The 16,391-nt window shown below is 48.6% G+C and overlaps 1 protein-coding gene across 3 annotated transcripts in view; it reads right to left on the reverse strand.

Annotated features, from left to right (window-relative positions):
- The window catches only part of TMOD1 (tropomodulin 1), an 89,146-nt gene extending 73,827 nt beyond the window's left edge, over positions 1 to 15,319 (reverse strand). For 2 of the 3 annotated variants that reach the window (XM_073664542.1, XM_073664551.1), the window contains exon 1: positions 15,095 to 15,319. The gene's annotated coding sequence lies outside the window, so the exon portion shown is untranslated. The remainder of the gene's footprint in view (positions 1 to 15,094) is intronic. The other variant, XM_073664534.1, reaches the window with a different exon arrangement.
- Positions 15,320 to 16,391: the final 1,072 nt, after the last annotated feature.

Here is a 16,391-nt window from a genome sequence, read left to right on the forward strand (position 1 = left end):
GCAGTTGGTTGTAGGAGATCTCTAAGTTTGGCATTACAGACATCTTCTTAGATGAGAGGCTGTCTGTAGGAACTAACGGCTACCTCCCTCTGGTAATTAGCTCCCTGGCCTGGGTGTATATATACCTGGTGTGTCGGAGAGGGAGGTGCCGGCTATATTCATTTCTACTTGTGAAGGCTTAGCTAGAGCAGTACTTCTTCCTCTCTGGAGCTTGAAGCTGAGTTCGCATTTTTCTGTAGTCGTCTAAAGCTAAGCATTCTTCCCCTGTTTGTCTACCCTTGTTGTCTACAGAGTTTAGTGGAGATTGACTAGTGCTCATCTCCTCCCATCCCTAGCCTTAGCCATACGCCAGGGAAAGACAGGGCGAGGCACAGGTGCAGCTGTCCTTTTCCTCTGCCTTCCACCCTCAGTCAAATGGTCAGACCGAGTGTGTGTGTCAATCACAACTTGGAGACCTACCTCAGGTGTTTCGTCTCCGAAAATCAGGAGGATTGGGCATCCTACTTACCGCTGGCAGAATTTGCCATTAATAATCATTGGCAAGAATCCATTGGCAGGTCACCGTTCTTCGGTGCATACAGTTATCACCCACAGTTTGGTACCTTTAGTGGGGGAGGAGCTTCAGGAGTTCCTGAGGAGGAACGGTTTGCTTCATCACTCTCTTCGGTATGGCAGGGTGTTCTGAGTAAGTTAAAGATCATGGGAGACAGGTATAAACGTATGGCTGACAGAAAATGCTTGCCAGGTCCGGACCTGAATGTGAATGACTTTGTGTGGTTGTCTACCAGGAATATAAGATTGAAAGTTCCTTCTTGGAATCTGGGACCTAGGTTTATTGGTCCCTATAAAATAACCGCCGTCATAAATCCAGCAGCGTTTCGTCTTGAACTTCCTTAGGCCCTTAGGGTCCACAATGTGTTCCACGGGTCCTTACTCAAAAAGTATGAGGAACCTCTTGAGCCCTCACCTCTACAACTGACCCCAGTAATGGTTGATGGTAATCTGGAGTTCCAGATTTCGAGGATTATAGATTCTCGTCTCCAACGTCGTTCTCTACAATACTTGGTGCACTGGAAAGGCTATGGTCCAGAGGAGAGGATTTGGGTTTCAGCATCAGAGGTGAACGCTCCCAGATTGGTTTGCTTATTCCACACCTCTTTTCCTGAGAAACCCGGTCCTGAGTGTCCGGAGGCCATTCGTAGAGTGGGGGGGGGTACTGTCACAGGTGTATCAGAGATGACAGACAGTCGCCCTGCAGTTGGTTGCAGGAGATCTCTACGTTTGGCATTACAGACATCTTCTTAGATGAGAGGCTGTCTCCAGGACTTAGCAGCTACTTCCCTCTGGTAATTAGCTTCCTGGCCTGGGTGTATATATACCTGGTGTGTCTGAGAGGGAGGTGCCGGCTATATTCATTTCTACTTGTGAAGGCTTAGCAAGAGCAGTACTTCGTCCTCTCTGGAACTTGAGGCTGCGTTTGCATTTGTTTGGAGTCGTCTAAAGCTAAGCATTCTCCCCCTGTTTGTCTACCCTTGTTGTCTATAGAGTTTAGTGGAGATCGACTAGCGTTTATCTCCTTCCATCCCTAGCCTTAGCCATACGCCAGGAAAAGACAGGGTGAGGCACGCGTGCGGCGATTGCTGAAAAGGCAATATAGGGACAGTAGTTGAGACAGGGTGACACTAGACCAGACTAGGAGTTCTCCACTTCCCCCTTTCCCTCTTCGTTGCACTAAGTCTTTCCCACACCTGGCGTGACACATGCTCATGAATTATCTGCATGTCACATATGAACTAACATTTATTTTTTAGCAAAAAAGCAAAATAAAACTGGTTCTAGAATGCCCCGACAAGAATTTGAACCTGACAAGACAAGGACAACTCATGGACCTATGTTTTCAGGTAATTTATTTTGTGAAACGTATCATTTCAATGAAAATACCAATTTGTGCTTGGCATATCTGTAGCACTAGCATATTTGCCACTATAATGGCATGGCTACATGGGTGGTTGTTTTCACTGGCTAGATGTGTCTGGCTTTTTTATGTGATAATGTGGAGACTGTGGCTGTCTCTATTGTGTGGGACCTGTGCTTGGCTCTGTCAAGGCAATCTGTGATTGGTTCAGTTTTGTGGGATCTATGGCTGGTTCTGTCTGAGCCGTGGCTGGGCTGGCTCTGTGGCTGTCAACATTATTGGGGCTCTGTTGATGACTTTGTTAGGGGCCCGGTGTAGTTAAATGTGATATGTGAGGGCTGTTACTGGCTCCAATATTGGGGCACTATGGCTGTATTTGTGTCAAATTCAACTTACTGTTCTATCTGTAGGGAAGACATTTTTCCAAATTTGTATTCTAAGAAAAACAGGCTTCACATACATCACAAGTCCTACCTAAATTTGGCTGTTGTTTCTGTGGTTTAATCACATTTACAAACAATTTACCATAGTGATCCCCAAACAGAGGACTATGCGCACTGCTATATTTATGCCATGTGCAATATCACATTTGAAACACATTCAGATGTGACATTGCTCTGCTCTGTGAACATGTGCTCTGTAAACATTCTTCCATTATTCCAAGTCCTGTAAACACTTTGAATAAGTTCTTGGGGTGTTGACTATCCTTTTCACATTTGAAAAATACTTTATACATTAAAAGGGTTGTCCGGTGAAAACAAGTTATCACCTATCCATAAGATAGGTGGGGATCCAACCGCTGGGACACACTGCAATTGGAAGAACAGATAATTTTTATTCCTAACAGTGCACTTTTATGTACATTGCAAAATAAAGCAACAGGCTGGTTACCAGACAGCCGCTCCATTCATTCTTTATGGAGCTGCTGGAAAAAGCAGAGTGCCGCGCTCAGCAGCCCAACACGGAGTGACCTAAGCGTGGGTCAAACATGTGCACTGCCACTCCATTCTAACGGGGATATAAGATCCCAGTTCTGCAGATTGGTGCGGGTCCAAGTGGTCAGAACCCCAGCTCTATAAGTTATCAGCTATCCGGTGGATAGGTGATAATTTGTTTTCCCTAGATCTTTAGATATAAAAAAGATGGACTCGTCTCTGGCATTATAAGTATATAAAAGCCTTGAGGTAATTGTATGTTACAAAATAAATAAAAAATCTAATGTTTTTAACGGGGTTGTCCAGTCTTTTGCTAAAAGTCTGCAGTTATTCATTGTATATTGACACTTTTGAATTCTCAAAGAGCATTCACCGCACAATGTCAGGATTCTTCGGTGTTGGCAAGAAGAGCGGGCTGTCAGATGACAGCAAGTATGCAACTTGTGGTCATATGCCAACTAGACATGCTTGGCCTCGCTCAATATAAGTTGATTGAGCGAGGCTGAGCTAGTCTGGCGGAAATCTGGTCAAAAGTATGCAAATCGTATACTTGTGGTCATGTGATCGCCTGCTCTTCCCGGCAACATCAGAGAATCCTGGCAGGGTGCGGTGTACACACTGTAATAATTCTGAAGTTTGCGGTTACACAGAGTGACTGCAGACTTTCAACAGAAGACCGGACAACCCTTTTAAAGAAGCACTCCCATCAAAGTTTTTATCCTATAAATATATTGGAATCATCATATTAAATTGCACTGTGTACTTACAATTGCTCATTTTGCCTTTCTACCCAATTAATTCTTCTCTTTTCTCTGTTCTATATATAAACAGGAAGTCTATTATCCCTGCATTTATAATCCCCCTCTTCAACTCCAGACCTAAATGCACTGCTCTTCCTCCTGCCAAGGACTTTTGCAGTCACTTCGGACTCATACAGTGAAAATTGACCTCCTGTTTCTACATGGAGTTAAGAAGGATTCACCTAGTCATTTTTTAATCTCGTGATGTCATAGTGGAAATGGAAGAATTAGCTGGGTTGAAAGGTAAAATGAGCAACTGTAAGTATAATATGATTATTGCAATATATTAAGAGGATAGAAAATTTTGATGGTAGTGCTTCTTTAAGAAAAATATATATGCAACTCAAGAGTAGTCAAACTATCTGTCCATTTAGAGAGTTTTGGGTCTTCGATATACCTGGTCAGGGCAAGATTCAGTGTGAAATTGTGGAGCTTCCAAGGACCCTAACTTGTCTTCTCTAGGGCTTATCCCTGTAGTGACTTGCAAAGAAAGAGATAGCTATATTTAAATGGCAGCTGATTGTCTATTGTAAGTTCTTATTAGAGAAGACCTTGCCAAAGTGTGGCCCACGGGCCACATGCGGTCCTTTGGCTGTTCATGTCCGGCCCGTGGACCAGGACAGCCAGAGGACTGGGAATAGTGGCACACTGCACCCTGCAGATACTGGTGAATTCAATATTGGAACAGGGAGCTATCAGCTTCATCTTCCATCATTAAGCCAGTGTGACTGAGAGCACAGCAAGTGCAATGTTGTTACTAGCCTTAATATGCTGAAAAGACCAGAGTTTTATTTTTGAGTTGGTTTCTTTTTATTGTCAGTAATTGTCGGAAACTGTGGGGACATCATATTGCATGTGGAGCTGTGTGGGGGCATCATACTGAGTGGGGGGCTGTGAGGACATCATAATGCATGGGGGCTGTGAGGGGACATCATATTGTAGGGGCAGGCTTTGTGAGGATATCATACAGTGTGGGGGACTGTGTGTGATGTGGGGACATCATGGGCGGCTATTAAGGAACATCATACTGTGTGAATGACTTTGTAGGGACATCATACTGTGTGGGGGGTTGTGCAGGGACATTACCGTATATTGTGTGTTGGGCTTTGGGCAGACATTATGCTTTGTGGGGGCTTTTTGGGTATTTTAAACTGTGTCGGGGACTTAGTGTGAACAAAGTACGTAAGGGGACATTATACAGGTAGTCTGGGGACATAATACAGTGTGCGGGGCTTTTTGGGCTCATCATACTGTGTGGTAGGTTTTTTGGGGGCATCATACTGAGTGAGGGGCTGTGTGGAGACATCATACTTTGGGGGCAGGCTTAGTGAAGACACCATACTGCATGCGAGGCTATGTGGGGGGGGTTTGGACAACATGGGGAACAATGAAAGAACATCATACTGTGTGGATAGCTTTGTAAGGACATCATACTGTGTGGGGGCAGTGTGAGGACATCATACTGTATGTGGGGCTTTGTGGGGACACCATAATGTGTTTGGGGCTTTGTGGGGACATTATACTGTATAAGGGATTATGGGGCTCTGTGGGGACATCATACTGTGTGGGGGTCTTTGTGGAGACAACATACTGTGTAAAGGATAATGGGGTTATATGGGGACATCATATTGTGAGAGAGGCTGCACGGGGACATCATACTGTGTGAGGGGACATCATACTTTGGGGGTAGGCTTAGTGAGGAAATCATACTGCGTTAGGGGCTGTGTGTGGGTGTGTGGGAGGCTATGAAGGAACATCATTCTTCATGGGTGGTTTTGTATGGACATCATACTGTGTAAGGGGATATGGGGTTCTGTGGAGACATTATACTCTGGTGGGGCTTTGTGAGGACATCATGCTTTGTGTTAACCTTTTTGAGGATATCGTATTATGTAAGGGGACATCATACCATGTGGAGGGCATTGTGGGGACATCATGTTTTGTGGGGGATATCATACTGTGTGAGGGTTTTGTGGGGACATCATGCTGTGAAAGGGAACATTGGGCTCTACAGGGGCATCATACTGTGTGGGGGCTTAATGAGAACATCATACTGTGTGGGGGGCTTTGTGGGAACTTCATACTGTGTAAGGGGACATCATACTGTATGAGAGGTTGTGTGGGGACATCATACTGTGTGGGGAAAATCCTACTGTGTGTGGGGACATCATACTTTGGGCTATGCTACAAATAGAAAATCTGATCAGCACATCCAAACTGTGTGTACAGGTGCTAGTTAAAACAATTATTCATTTAATTAATACATTTAGAAAATTGGAACTGCAATACTATCTGTAATGGCAGTAATACAGTTCCAATTTTTTAAATTTATTATTCTTAGCATTTCAGACTGCAGCTATATTTTCTCTTATACTTTGGGGGTAGGCTGTTATGCACACGCCTGGGCTAAGCGGCGTGTGCGTGTGATTGGTAGTGATTCCACTGGACCGTGCCGGAGAGTGAATGCCTGGAGGGGCGTGACTAGGTATTCACCCGATCCGACCAGGGTCGCACGACGGCATACGACGCCAGTGCACCAAGGAGGAACCGAGCAGAGGGACCAGGTGCTACTCCAGGACAGACCCCGGACACGGCTGTTGACCCACACAGGGGAATACAGGAACAGGCTGGTAGGCTGGCACACAGACTGGTGGGTATAGGCAGGCACGACTGGTATGCAGGCAGGCGGGTATGCAGGCAGGGGGGTAAAGGCAAGCACAGCTAGAGTGCAGACAGGGAGGCACTAGCAGGTAGGAACACAGGCGGGATAGGACCCAGTACACACCGGGACTAAGGAACAATACAGGCAGAACAGGTAAAGGACAGGAGAGAGTTCAGACTGGAACTGAGTGTACGGAGGAGACCGACACTGCAGAGGGATACAGGAGCGGGTCTGGGAATACGGCCCCCAGAGAGGCGGAACGAACAGGCAAGGAGCGTGTTCAGACAGGACAGACCAGACACAGGAGCGGGTCTAGGAAATCGGCCACTAGAAGGCGGAGCGAACAGGCAAGGAGCGTGTTCAGACAGGACAGACCAGACACAGGAGCGGGTCTAGGAAATCGGCCACTAGAAGGCGAGAGGAACAGGCTAGGAGCGTGTTCAGACAGGTCAGACAAGATACAGGAACGGGTCTAGGTAATCGGCCCCTAGAAGGCAGGAGGAACAGGCTAGGAGCGTGTTCAGACAGGACAGACAAGAGAACACAGAAAGGACTCAGTTCAGACACGGGAACTAATACCGAAAAGCAGGAGACATACAGGACTCAGTTCAGACACGGGAGCTGATACCGCAAAGCAGGAGACATACAGGACTCAGTTCAGACACGGGAGCTGATACCGCAAAGCAGAAGACATACAGGACTCAGTTCAGACAGTCCTGGAAATACAGCCTCCAGGAAAGGCAGACAAGGAAACAAAGAACGGGACCTGGCACCTTCAGAGTGCAAGCACACACTGAAGGAAACACTATGCTCAGGCAGGGATAGAAGGGAGCTGCTGAGCTATATACCAAGTGACAGACAGCAATAGGCTGAGGACGCACAAGGGGTGTGACCCACAGCAGGTACAAAAGGCAGGAAGTGATCGGGCGCCGCCCTTAAGCAGCAGAAACAGACACAAACAGACAGCATGGAGGGAAGCCAGAGAGACATTCTGGACAGGAGATCAAGTGCGCCCTCTTGCACAGTGGGAGATGGACCACCATGCAAGGACGCCGCCAGGTATGTTACAGTACCTCCCCCCTTACGCCCCCTCTTCTTCAGGCCTGCCAGAATCTTCCGCAGGGAATTCGAGGACCAGTCGTTCACTGGGTTGGAGGGGGACAGAGACTTGAGGGTAATCTCTGCTTCGAGGTACATCTTGTCAAGCTCACAGGAAAAAATAGACGGGTTATCAGGTACATAATGAGGAAAAGTCACTGTCTCTTTGTTATCTGGTGGTATCCCGGAGGATTCAGGAAACAACTGGAGGTCCTCCGCCGGGTCAGAAGAGTGCAGAGGCTCAGAGAAAACAACTGCTTCAGAGTACACTAGGTCAGACTCACTGGAGGAAGCAGGCGAGGTATCGGGTACCGAGTATAGGAAAGTCTCTGTCCATTCACCACCAGGTGGCACCCCGAAGGGTTCTGAACACAACTGGAGGTCCTCCGCCTGGTCGGAGGGGTGTAGAGACTCGGGAGTAACCTCTGCTTCGGAGTACACTAGGTCGGACTCACTGGACGAAGCGAGCGAGGTATCAGGTACAGGATATAGGAAAGTCTCTGTCCATTCACCACCAGGTGGCACCCCGAAGGATTCTGAACACAACTGGAGGTCCTCCGCCTGGTCGGAGGGGTGTAGAGACTCAGGAGTAACCTCTGCTTCGGAGTACACTAGGTTGGACTCACTGGACGAAGCGAGCGAGGTATCAGGTACAGAGTATAGGAAAGTCTCTGTCCATTCACCACCAGGTGGCACCCCGAAGGATTCTGAACACAACTGGAGGTCCTCCGCCTGGTCGGAGGGGTGTAGAGACTCAGGAGTAACCTCTGCTTCGGAGTACACTAGGTTGGACTCACTGGACGAAGCGAGCGAGGTATCAGGTACAGAGTATAGGAGAGTCTCTGTCCTTTCGCTACCAGGTAGCACCCCGAAGGGTTCAGGAGACAACTGGAGATCCTCCGCCTGGTCGGAGGGGTGTAGAGACTCGGAGGTAACTACCACTTTGGGGTACCCATTGTCAGGCTCACAGGACGAAGCGGACAAAGTATTGTGTACCGGGTGTAGAGAAGTCTCTCTCCATTTGTCATCGAGTGGTATCCCGGAGGGTTCAGGAGGCAACAGGGGATCCTCCGCCAGGTAGTAGAGGTGCACAGACTCTGAGGTAACCACAGCTTTGGAGCATCCTTGGACATGCACACCGGTTAAAGAGAGAGAAGCATCTGATGCCGGGTGCAGGAAGTTCTCCTGTGTGGAGTCTGGATGGGCAGAAGTCTCTTCAGCCAGGAGAACTGGTGCACTACCCACGCACATTACCCATTGGGGTTTCTCCGGGATACAGGGAGATGAAGCTTCAGTAGGGACTTCAAGGTTGGGGTCAGGAGGTCTCAGGGAGGACAGACCCTGGCGTGACGGCTTGCCTCTAAGTCTAGCACGTCTGGACTGCCTCTTGAGGTTGAGAGAAGTATTCCGGAAAGCGTAGTCACCCTGTGAGGATTCTGGGTGGGCAGTAGTCTCATTGGGCTGGAGGACTATTGCGCTACCCACACACATTACCCGTCGGGGCTGCTCCGGGATATTGGGAAGTGAAGCTTCAGCAGGGGCTTCAGAGTTAGAGTCCTCGAAGACCATACGAAAGGCCACCAGGAAGGCCTGCAGGTCAAGGATGACAGGATCCCATGCTTCCCATAGGGGGGTGACCCATTTCAAGGCATCACCCGCTAGGTAGTCAATCATAAAGGCCACTTTAGCCCAATCGGAAGGAAAATAGAGAGGGTAGGCCTTAAAGTGTAGCATGCATTGCTCCACAAATGCACGACACTGTCTTGGATCCCCATAGTAACGTGGCGGATCCGCAGGAACGAGAGCTGATAGATCCATCTGGACGGGTGCGTAATTCGCCTGGAACTCAGCTAAAGGGGGAAAAAAATTTTATTTATTTATTTTAATGCATGTATTCGCTGGAAAAACTTCTCAAAGAGCGAAGGCCGTGGGGCTCAACGGGAACCATGGCCTGAGCATGCTGTTATGCACACGCCTGGGCTAAGCGGCGTGTGCGTGTGATTGGTAGTGATTCCACTGGACCGTGCCGGAGAGTGAATGCCTGGAGGGGCGTGACTAGGTATTCACCCGATCCGACCAGGGTCGCACGACGGCATACGACGCCAGTGCACCAAGGAGGAACCGAGCAGAGGGACCAGGTGCTACTCCAGGACAGACCCCGGACACGGCTGTTGACCCACACAGGGGAATACAGGAACAGGCTGGTAGGCTGGCACACAGACTGGTGGGTATAGGCAGGCACGACTGGTATGCAGGCAGGCGGGTATGCAGGCAGGGGGGTAAAGGCAAGCACAGCTAGAGTGCAGACAGGGAGGCACTAGCAGGTAGGAACACAGGCGGGATAGGACCCAGTACACACCGGGACTAAGGAACAATACAGGCAGAACAGGTAAAGGACAGGAGAGAGTTCAGACTGGAACTGAGTGTACGGAGGAGACCGACACTGCAGAGGGATACAGGAGCGGGTCTGGGAATACGGCCCCCAGAGAGGCGGAACGAACAGGCAAGGAGCGTGTTCAGACAGGACAGACCAGACACAGGAGCGGGTCTAGGAAATCGGCCACTAGAAGGCGGAGTGAACAGGCAAGGAGCGTGTTCAGACAGGACAGACCAGACACAGGAGCGGGTCTAGGAAATCGGCCACTAGAAGGCGAGAGGAACAGGCTAGGAGCGTGTTCAGACAGGTCAGACAAGATACAGGAACGGGTCTAGGTAATCGGCCCCTAGAAGGCAGGAGGAACAGGCTAGGAGCGTGTTCAGACAGGACAGACAAGAGAACACAGAAAGGACTCAGTTCAGACACGGGAACTAATACCGAAAAGCAGGAGACATACAGGACTCAGTTCAGACACGGGAGCTGATACCGCAAAGCAGGAGACATACAGGACTCAGTTCAGACACGGGAGCTGATACCGCAAAGCAGAAGACATACAGGACTCAGTTCAGACAGTCCTGGAAATACAGCCTCCAGGAAAGGCAGACAAGGAAACAAAGAACGGGACCTGGCACCTTCAGAGTGCAAGCACACACTGAAGGAAACACTATGCTCAGGCAGGGATAGAAGGGAGCTGCTGAGCTATATACCAAGTGACAGACAGCAATAGGCTGAGGACGCACAAGGGGTGTGACCCACAGCAGGTACAAAAGGCAGGAAGTGATCGGGCGCCGCCCTTAAGCAGCAGAAACAGACACAAACAGACAGCATGGAGGGAAGCCAGAGAGACATTCTGGACAGGAGATCAAGTGCGCCCTCTTGCACAGTGGGAGATGGACCACCATGCAAGGACGCCGCCAGGTATGTTACATAGGCTTAGTGAGGACAGCCTACTGCAGGGGGGCTGTGTGGGGACATTATACTTTGTGGGGAGCTTGCTAGGGACATCCTACTGTGCGTGGGTTTTTGTGGGGACATCATGCTTTGTGGGAGGCTTTTTGTGAATATCATTCTCTGTGGAGGCTTTATGGTGACATCATACTGTGTAAGGGGACATGGGACTTTGCAGGGACATCATACTGTGTGGAGGGCTCTTCAGGGACATCATACTGTGTGTGGGGGTTTGTGGGGACATCATACTGTGAGGGGGCTTTGTGGGGACATCATGCTTTGTGGGGAGCTTTTTCGGGATATCGTACTGTGTAGGGGGACATCATATTTTGTGGAGACAGCCTACTATGTGGGGGGCTTTGTGGGGACATCATGCCATGTGGAGGACTTTTGGGGGATATTGTACTGTGTGGGTGCTTTGTGAGAACATCAAACTGTTAGAGGATATGGGGCTCTGCAGGGATATCATACTGTATGGGAGGCTTTGTGGGGACATCATACTGTGTAAGGGGACATGGAGCTCTGTGGGGACATCAAATTGTGAGAGGGGCTGTTTGGGGATATCATACTGTTTGAGAGGACATTATTCTGTGTGAGAGGCTGTGTGGAGACATCATAATGTGTGGGGAACTTTGTGGGAACATCAATTTGTTGAAAGGGCTGTGTGGGACATCATACTATTTGAGTGGACATCTGTCATGCAAGGTGTGGGAAAGGCTTAGTGCAACACAAACGGAAGAGGGAAAGGAAGCCCAGACTCTAGGGAAAGGAGGGAGTGGAGACCTTCTAGGCTGATCTAGGATCACCCTGTCTCCACTAACATCCCTATATTGGCTCTTCACCAATCGCCGCACACGAACCTCGTCCTGTCTTTCCCTGGCGTTCGGACCTGGCTAGGGAAGGGAGGGGATGAGCGCTAGTCGATCCCCACTGACCACTAAAGACAGCAAAAAGAAACAAACAAAGGAAGATAGCTTAGCTTTTTGTCGACTTCAGATAGATGAAAACCCAAAGACCCTTTAAGTTTGGCCCTCCACAACAGTCATGGTCTCTCATGTGGCTCTTAGGGGAAATTAATTGCCCACCCTGGTATTGGAGCAGGGGTGGGAAACCTGTTTTCTGCCAATGGCCATTTGGATATTTATGACCTCATTCAGGGGCTGTGCAAAATTATCAACTTGAAATTTACCCTGCTATATTTGGTCAAATATTTAATTAGCTCACCACTAATGTGATGGCAGGAACTGCTTCTTTTTGGTAAGTTGTGTGATGTTAGATGGTATTGATGATGTTGCTACTCGCAACTACTTTTCCAGGTTTGTGTCGGTTTTGAGCGCAGTCGACTCTTTGTGATAATATGTTTTGTAAAGAACTAGTAGCAGTAAATTGTTCTGCACACAATGTGTATTACATTGCAAGTCTCTTCACAGTAAGAAATTCATCACTTCTCATATTACATTTACAGAACTCAACCAGTGGGAGGTCTACAGGTATATACATCACATAGTAGACAATGAGACTGCTGTTTACATCACATACGAGACACTGGAGTTGCTATATATACACATCACATAGGAGACAGTGAGACTACAGTATACATCACATAGGAGACACTATGGCTGCTATATATACACCGCATTAGAGACACTGAGACTGCTGTATACGTCACATAGGAGACACCAGAGCTGTTATATATACACATCACATAGGAAACTCTGAGACTGGTTTATACACATCACATAGGAGACACTGAGACAGCAGTATTGATCACATAGGAGACACCGAGACGGCAGTATTCACATAGGGGACAACAAGACTGCTGTATATAATTACATAGGAAACACTGGAGGACTGGCGCATATACATCAAATAGGAGATGTTGAAGCTGGAACATATACATCACATAGGAGACACTGGGGCTGGAGTGTATACACCACATAGGATACACTTGGGCATATACATCACATATAAGATGCTGGAGCTGCAGCTTATACATCACGTGGGAGACGCTGGAGCTGCAGCTTATACATCAAGTGGGAGACGCTGGGGCTGCAGCTTATACATCACATGGTAGACGCTGTGGCTGCAGCCTATACATCACATGAGGGACGCTGCAGCTCCTGTCTTCAGTGGAACAAGAGCGCAGAGCACACAAGCTCCACCTACAAATTGCATCCTGAAGCTGGCACTGGCCAGCTTCAGGATGCAATCCTTCATTGCATGTGCCGCAGCATTCTGTGGTGACTGCTACGTGCAACTGCTCACTGTGTAAAGAGGAATTAAAGGGCCGGGGAACGTCAAAACGGGACCACTAGCTCGAGAATTGCTGTCTCAAGGAATCTGACCGGGGACAGATGAAAAGAACATTACAGCTCGTAAATGACACTTGCAGTTTGCATTGCAATTGTTTGCGCCAAAGTAAGAAGTAAATGAATGAGCAGGAGGTCTTTCATATTTCTCATTCCTTTTGGATCTTACTAAAAACATCACATAGCAAAAACTGCATGTTTGACTCCAGTCTTATTGTGCTGGGATTACTGACATTTCATCTACATTTTTCCATAGGCAGTGCAGTGACAAAAGCTGCAAGTTAAGCACTACTGTGTAAGTGCAGTAGTATTGTGTCCCAACTCTAGGAAAAAGGTTGCAGTGAGTATAGCCATACTATTCACAACAATATAGGAGCATTATATATCACTAGCTCTGGGAATTGAAGCTGAGACCCCATGATTTGTGTAAAAAAGTCCTTTACTGTACGTCCAGACATAGACAAGTAGTTTCTCATGACAAACGCAGGTAAATGCATTTTAAAGAGTGTTTTGGTAGCCATTCAGATCAGAATATAAAGCATTTAAAATATTATCTTTAATAAAAGTGTCCCCTGCTTTAATAAAAATCCTCTTGGTTGGAGGGTCCCTTAATAAATTCATCACAAAGTGTGCACCTTTAATTTGGGGACACCTAGCAGTAAATATTTAGTTTCTCTGCAAGGGCACAACAAGGGAAATTAAAAATGACAAAGTACTATCACAGGAATGGGTGATAGATGTAATGTAGGACTTCCTTTGTAGACCTCCAAAGCATGATGTAACTAGTCTCCACTCTTGTTGAAAAATGTGGATCCTGAAAAGGAGACTCCATAACTAGTTCAGGAAGCCCTCATAAGGTATATGAGGTTGACGATATCTGTCCTGGTGATCTTTATGCATATAAAATGTGTCCATGATCTTCTGGGGTTATATTTAGGCTTCTGGATAGCACCAGACAGCATCTTACAAACAAGAATGGGAAAGAAATGCAGTCTCTGCTCATTTCCCAACAGGAAAGCAACTTCTTCTGAAATTATCATGAAATGGTGTACCATTCCATCCAGCCTCGCAGATGCCAGCAAGTAATAAAGCACAGAGATTACGTGGGTGCCAGTAAATGCTGTGATATTAATGGAATACACTTGTCTTTCACATGCTAGTGTGACTAATAGCATTCAGTATGGTTAGTTCTCAAAGGTAATTCACAATCCACTGTATCCCTAACCTAGTAAATGATGACGGACAGGACCGTCCCAGAAGGTTCCCAGATCTAGTAGAGTAGAAGGCTAAAGGCAGCGTATTGTTGTCATCCAATAATAATACTAGAAGTAATATCATTGTTTATGTAGCTTCTCAAATTATCCCAGATGAAGGAGACATTTTTCTGGATTTTCTATTAGTAATCGTATTGATGAACATTATATATAGTAACTTACAAAAAAATACCTGTAAATAATGAATTGGGACCAAAGTGATTCATCACTTACTGCAGTCATATTTGCCCTATTACCCTATGGCAAATTTCATATAAAAACACGTCTGATTTTCATCCAGAAAAAATGATTTTTCATCTGTATGGCACCTGTACTTCTAAATCAGCGGTGAAAGACGTGTACAAGACCCAAACTGCTATCTATGTTAAGAATTGCAATGTATCTGTAATGATCATATGGTGGTGTGAACGACGACTTCATGCTTCTCTATGTATGTGGCGGATTAATACTATAACCAATTGTGTTTACATAGAAAAGCATAAAGGAACAGTCCTACAGAACACTACAGAAAGTAAGGCTGCTGATACCCAGTGTGATGCCCCATGCCAGCTGCTGGCACCCTACTGATTGCAGGAATAGGATGATGAGCTCAGGCCGGGACAAGTGTGCATTGTCTCCATCCCTATGGATCACTGCCTATTTATAGAGGGGAAGCCGAGCAGTCCCCCCTTTGGTGACAAACGAATATTTTGCCCAGATATGGTCGTGGCTCTGCACGGAGAAGGCATTGTAGCCGGCTACAACACACAACTTGTAGATGAAGAAGTTCTTCTTACCCAGAGGAAGGGCTGCGGGAGGGAGCGGGCACGGGCTGGACTCGTCCTTGTCGGAGTCTGGCGAGGAGCTGCTGCCCGGGTGAGGTGCAGGCTGCAGAGTGCAGAGCCGGCTTCCGAGAGCGCTGGCGCTGCCAATCACGTGACGTCAGCAGGCGGCTCCGAGCGCTGCCTGTGGTGGGCGGCTTCTCTCAGGTGAATGTGAGGAGGCGCAGCATCCCCGGGCGGCTCCGTGTTATCTCTATGGCGAGACATGGGGACGCTGCCTGTGGTGGGCGGCTTCTCTCAGGTGAATGTGAGGAGGCGCAGCATCCCCGGGCGGCTCCGTGTTATCTCTGTCTATGGCGAGACATGGGGACGCTGCCTGTGGTGGGAGGCTTCTCTCAGGTGAATGTGAGGAGGCGCAGCATCCCCGGGCGACTACGTGTTATCTCTATGGCGAGACATGGGGACGCTGCCTGTGGTGGGCGGCTTCTCTCAGGTGAATGTGAGGAGACGCAGCATCCCCGGGAGGATCCGTGTTATCTCTATCTATGGCGAGACATGGGGACGCTGCCTGTGGTGGGAGGCTTCTCTCAGGTGAATGTGAGGAGGCGCAGCATCCCCGGGTGGATCCGTGTTATCTCTATCTATGGCGAGACATGGGGACGCTGCCTGTGGTGGGCGGCTTCTCTCAGGTGAATGTGAGGAGACGCAGCATCCCCGGGTGGATCCGTGTTATCTCTAGCTATGGCGAGACATGGGGACGCTGCCTGTGGTGGGCGGCTTCTCTCAGGTGAATGTGAGGAGGCGCAGCATCCCCGGGTGGCTCCGTGTTATCTCTGTCTATGGCGAGACATGGGGACGCTGCCTGTGGTGGGCGGCTTCTCTCAGGTGAATGTGAGGAGGCGCAGCATCCCCGGGCGGCTCCGTGTTATCTCCGTCTATGGCGAGACATGGGGACGCTGCCTGTGGTGGGCGGCTTCTCTCAGGTGAATGTGAGGAGACGCAGCATCCCCGGGAGGATCCGTGTTATCTCTATCTATGGCGAGACATGGGGACGCTGCCTGTGGTGGGCGGCTTCTCTCAGGTGAATGTGAGGAGGCGCAGCATCCCCGGGCGGCTCCGTGTTATCTCTGTCTATGGCGAGACATGGGGACGCTGCCTGGGGTGGGTGGCTTCTCTCGGGTGAATGTGAGGAGGCGCAGCATCCCCGGGCGGCTCCGTGTTATCTCTATCTATGGCGAGACATGGGGACGCTGCCTGTGGTGGGCGGCTTCTCTCAGGTGAATGTGAGGAGGCGCAGCATCCCCGGGCGGCT

Source organism: Phyllobates terribilis, unplaced genomic scaffold (assembly GCF_046119375.1).
Source record: "Phyllobates terribilis strain yellow unplaced genomic scaffold, ASM4611937v1 Scaffold_1__5_contigs__length_1240528914, whole genome shotgun sequence".
Lineage (NCBI taxonomy): Eukaryota > Metazoa > Chordata > Amphibia > Anura > Dendrobatidae > Phyllobates > Phyllobates terribilis.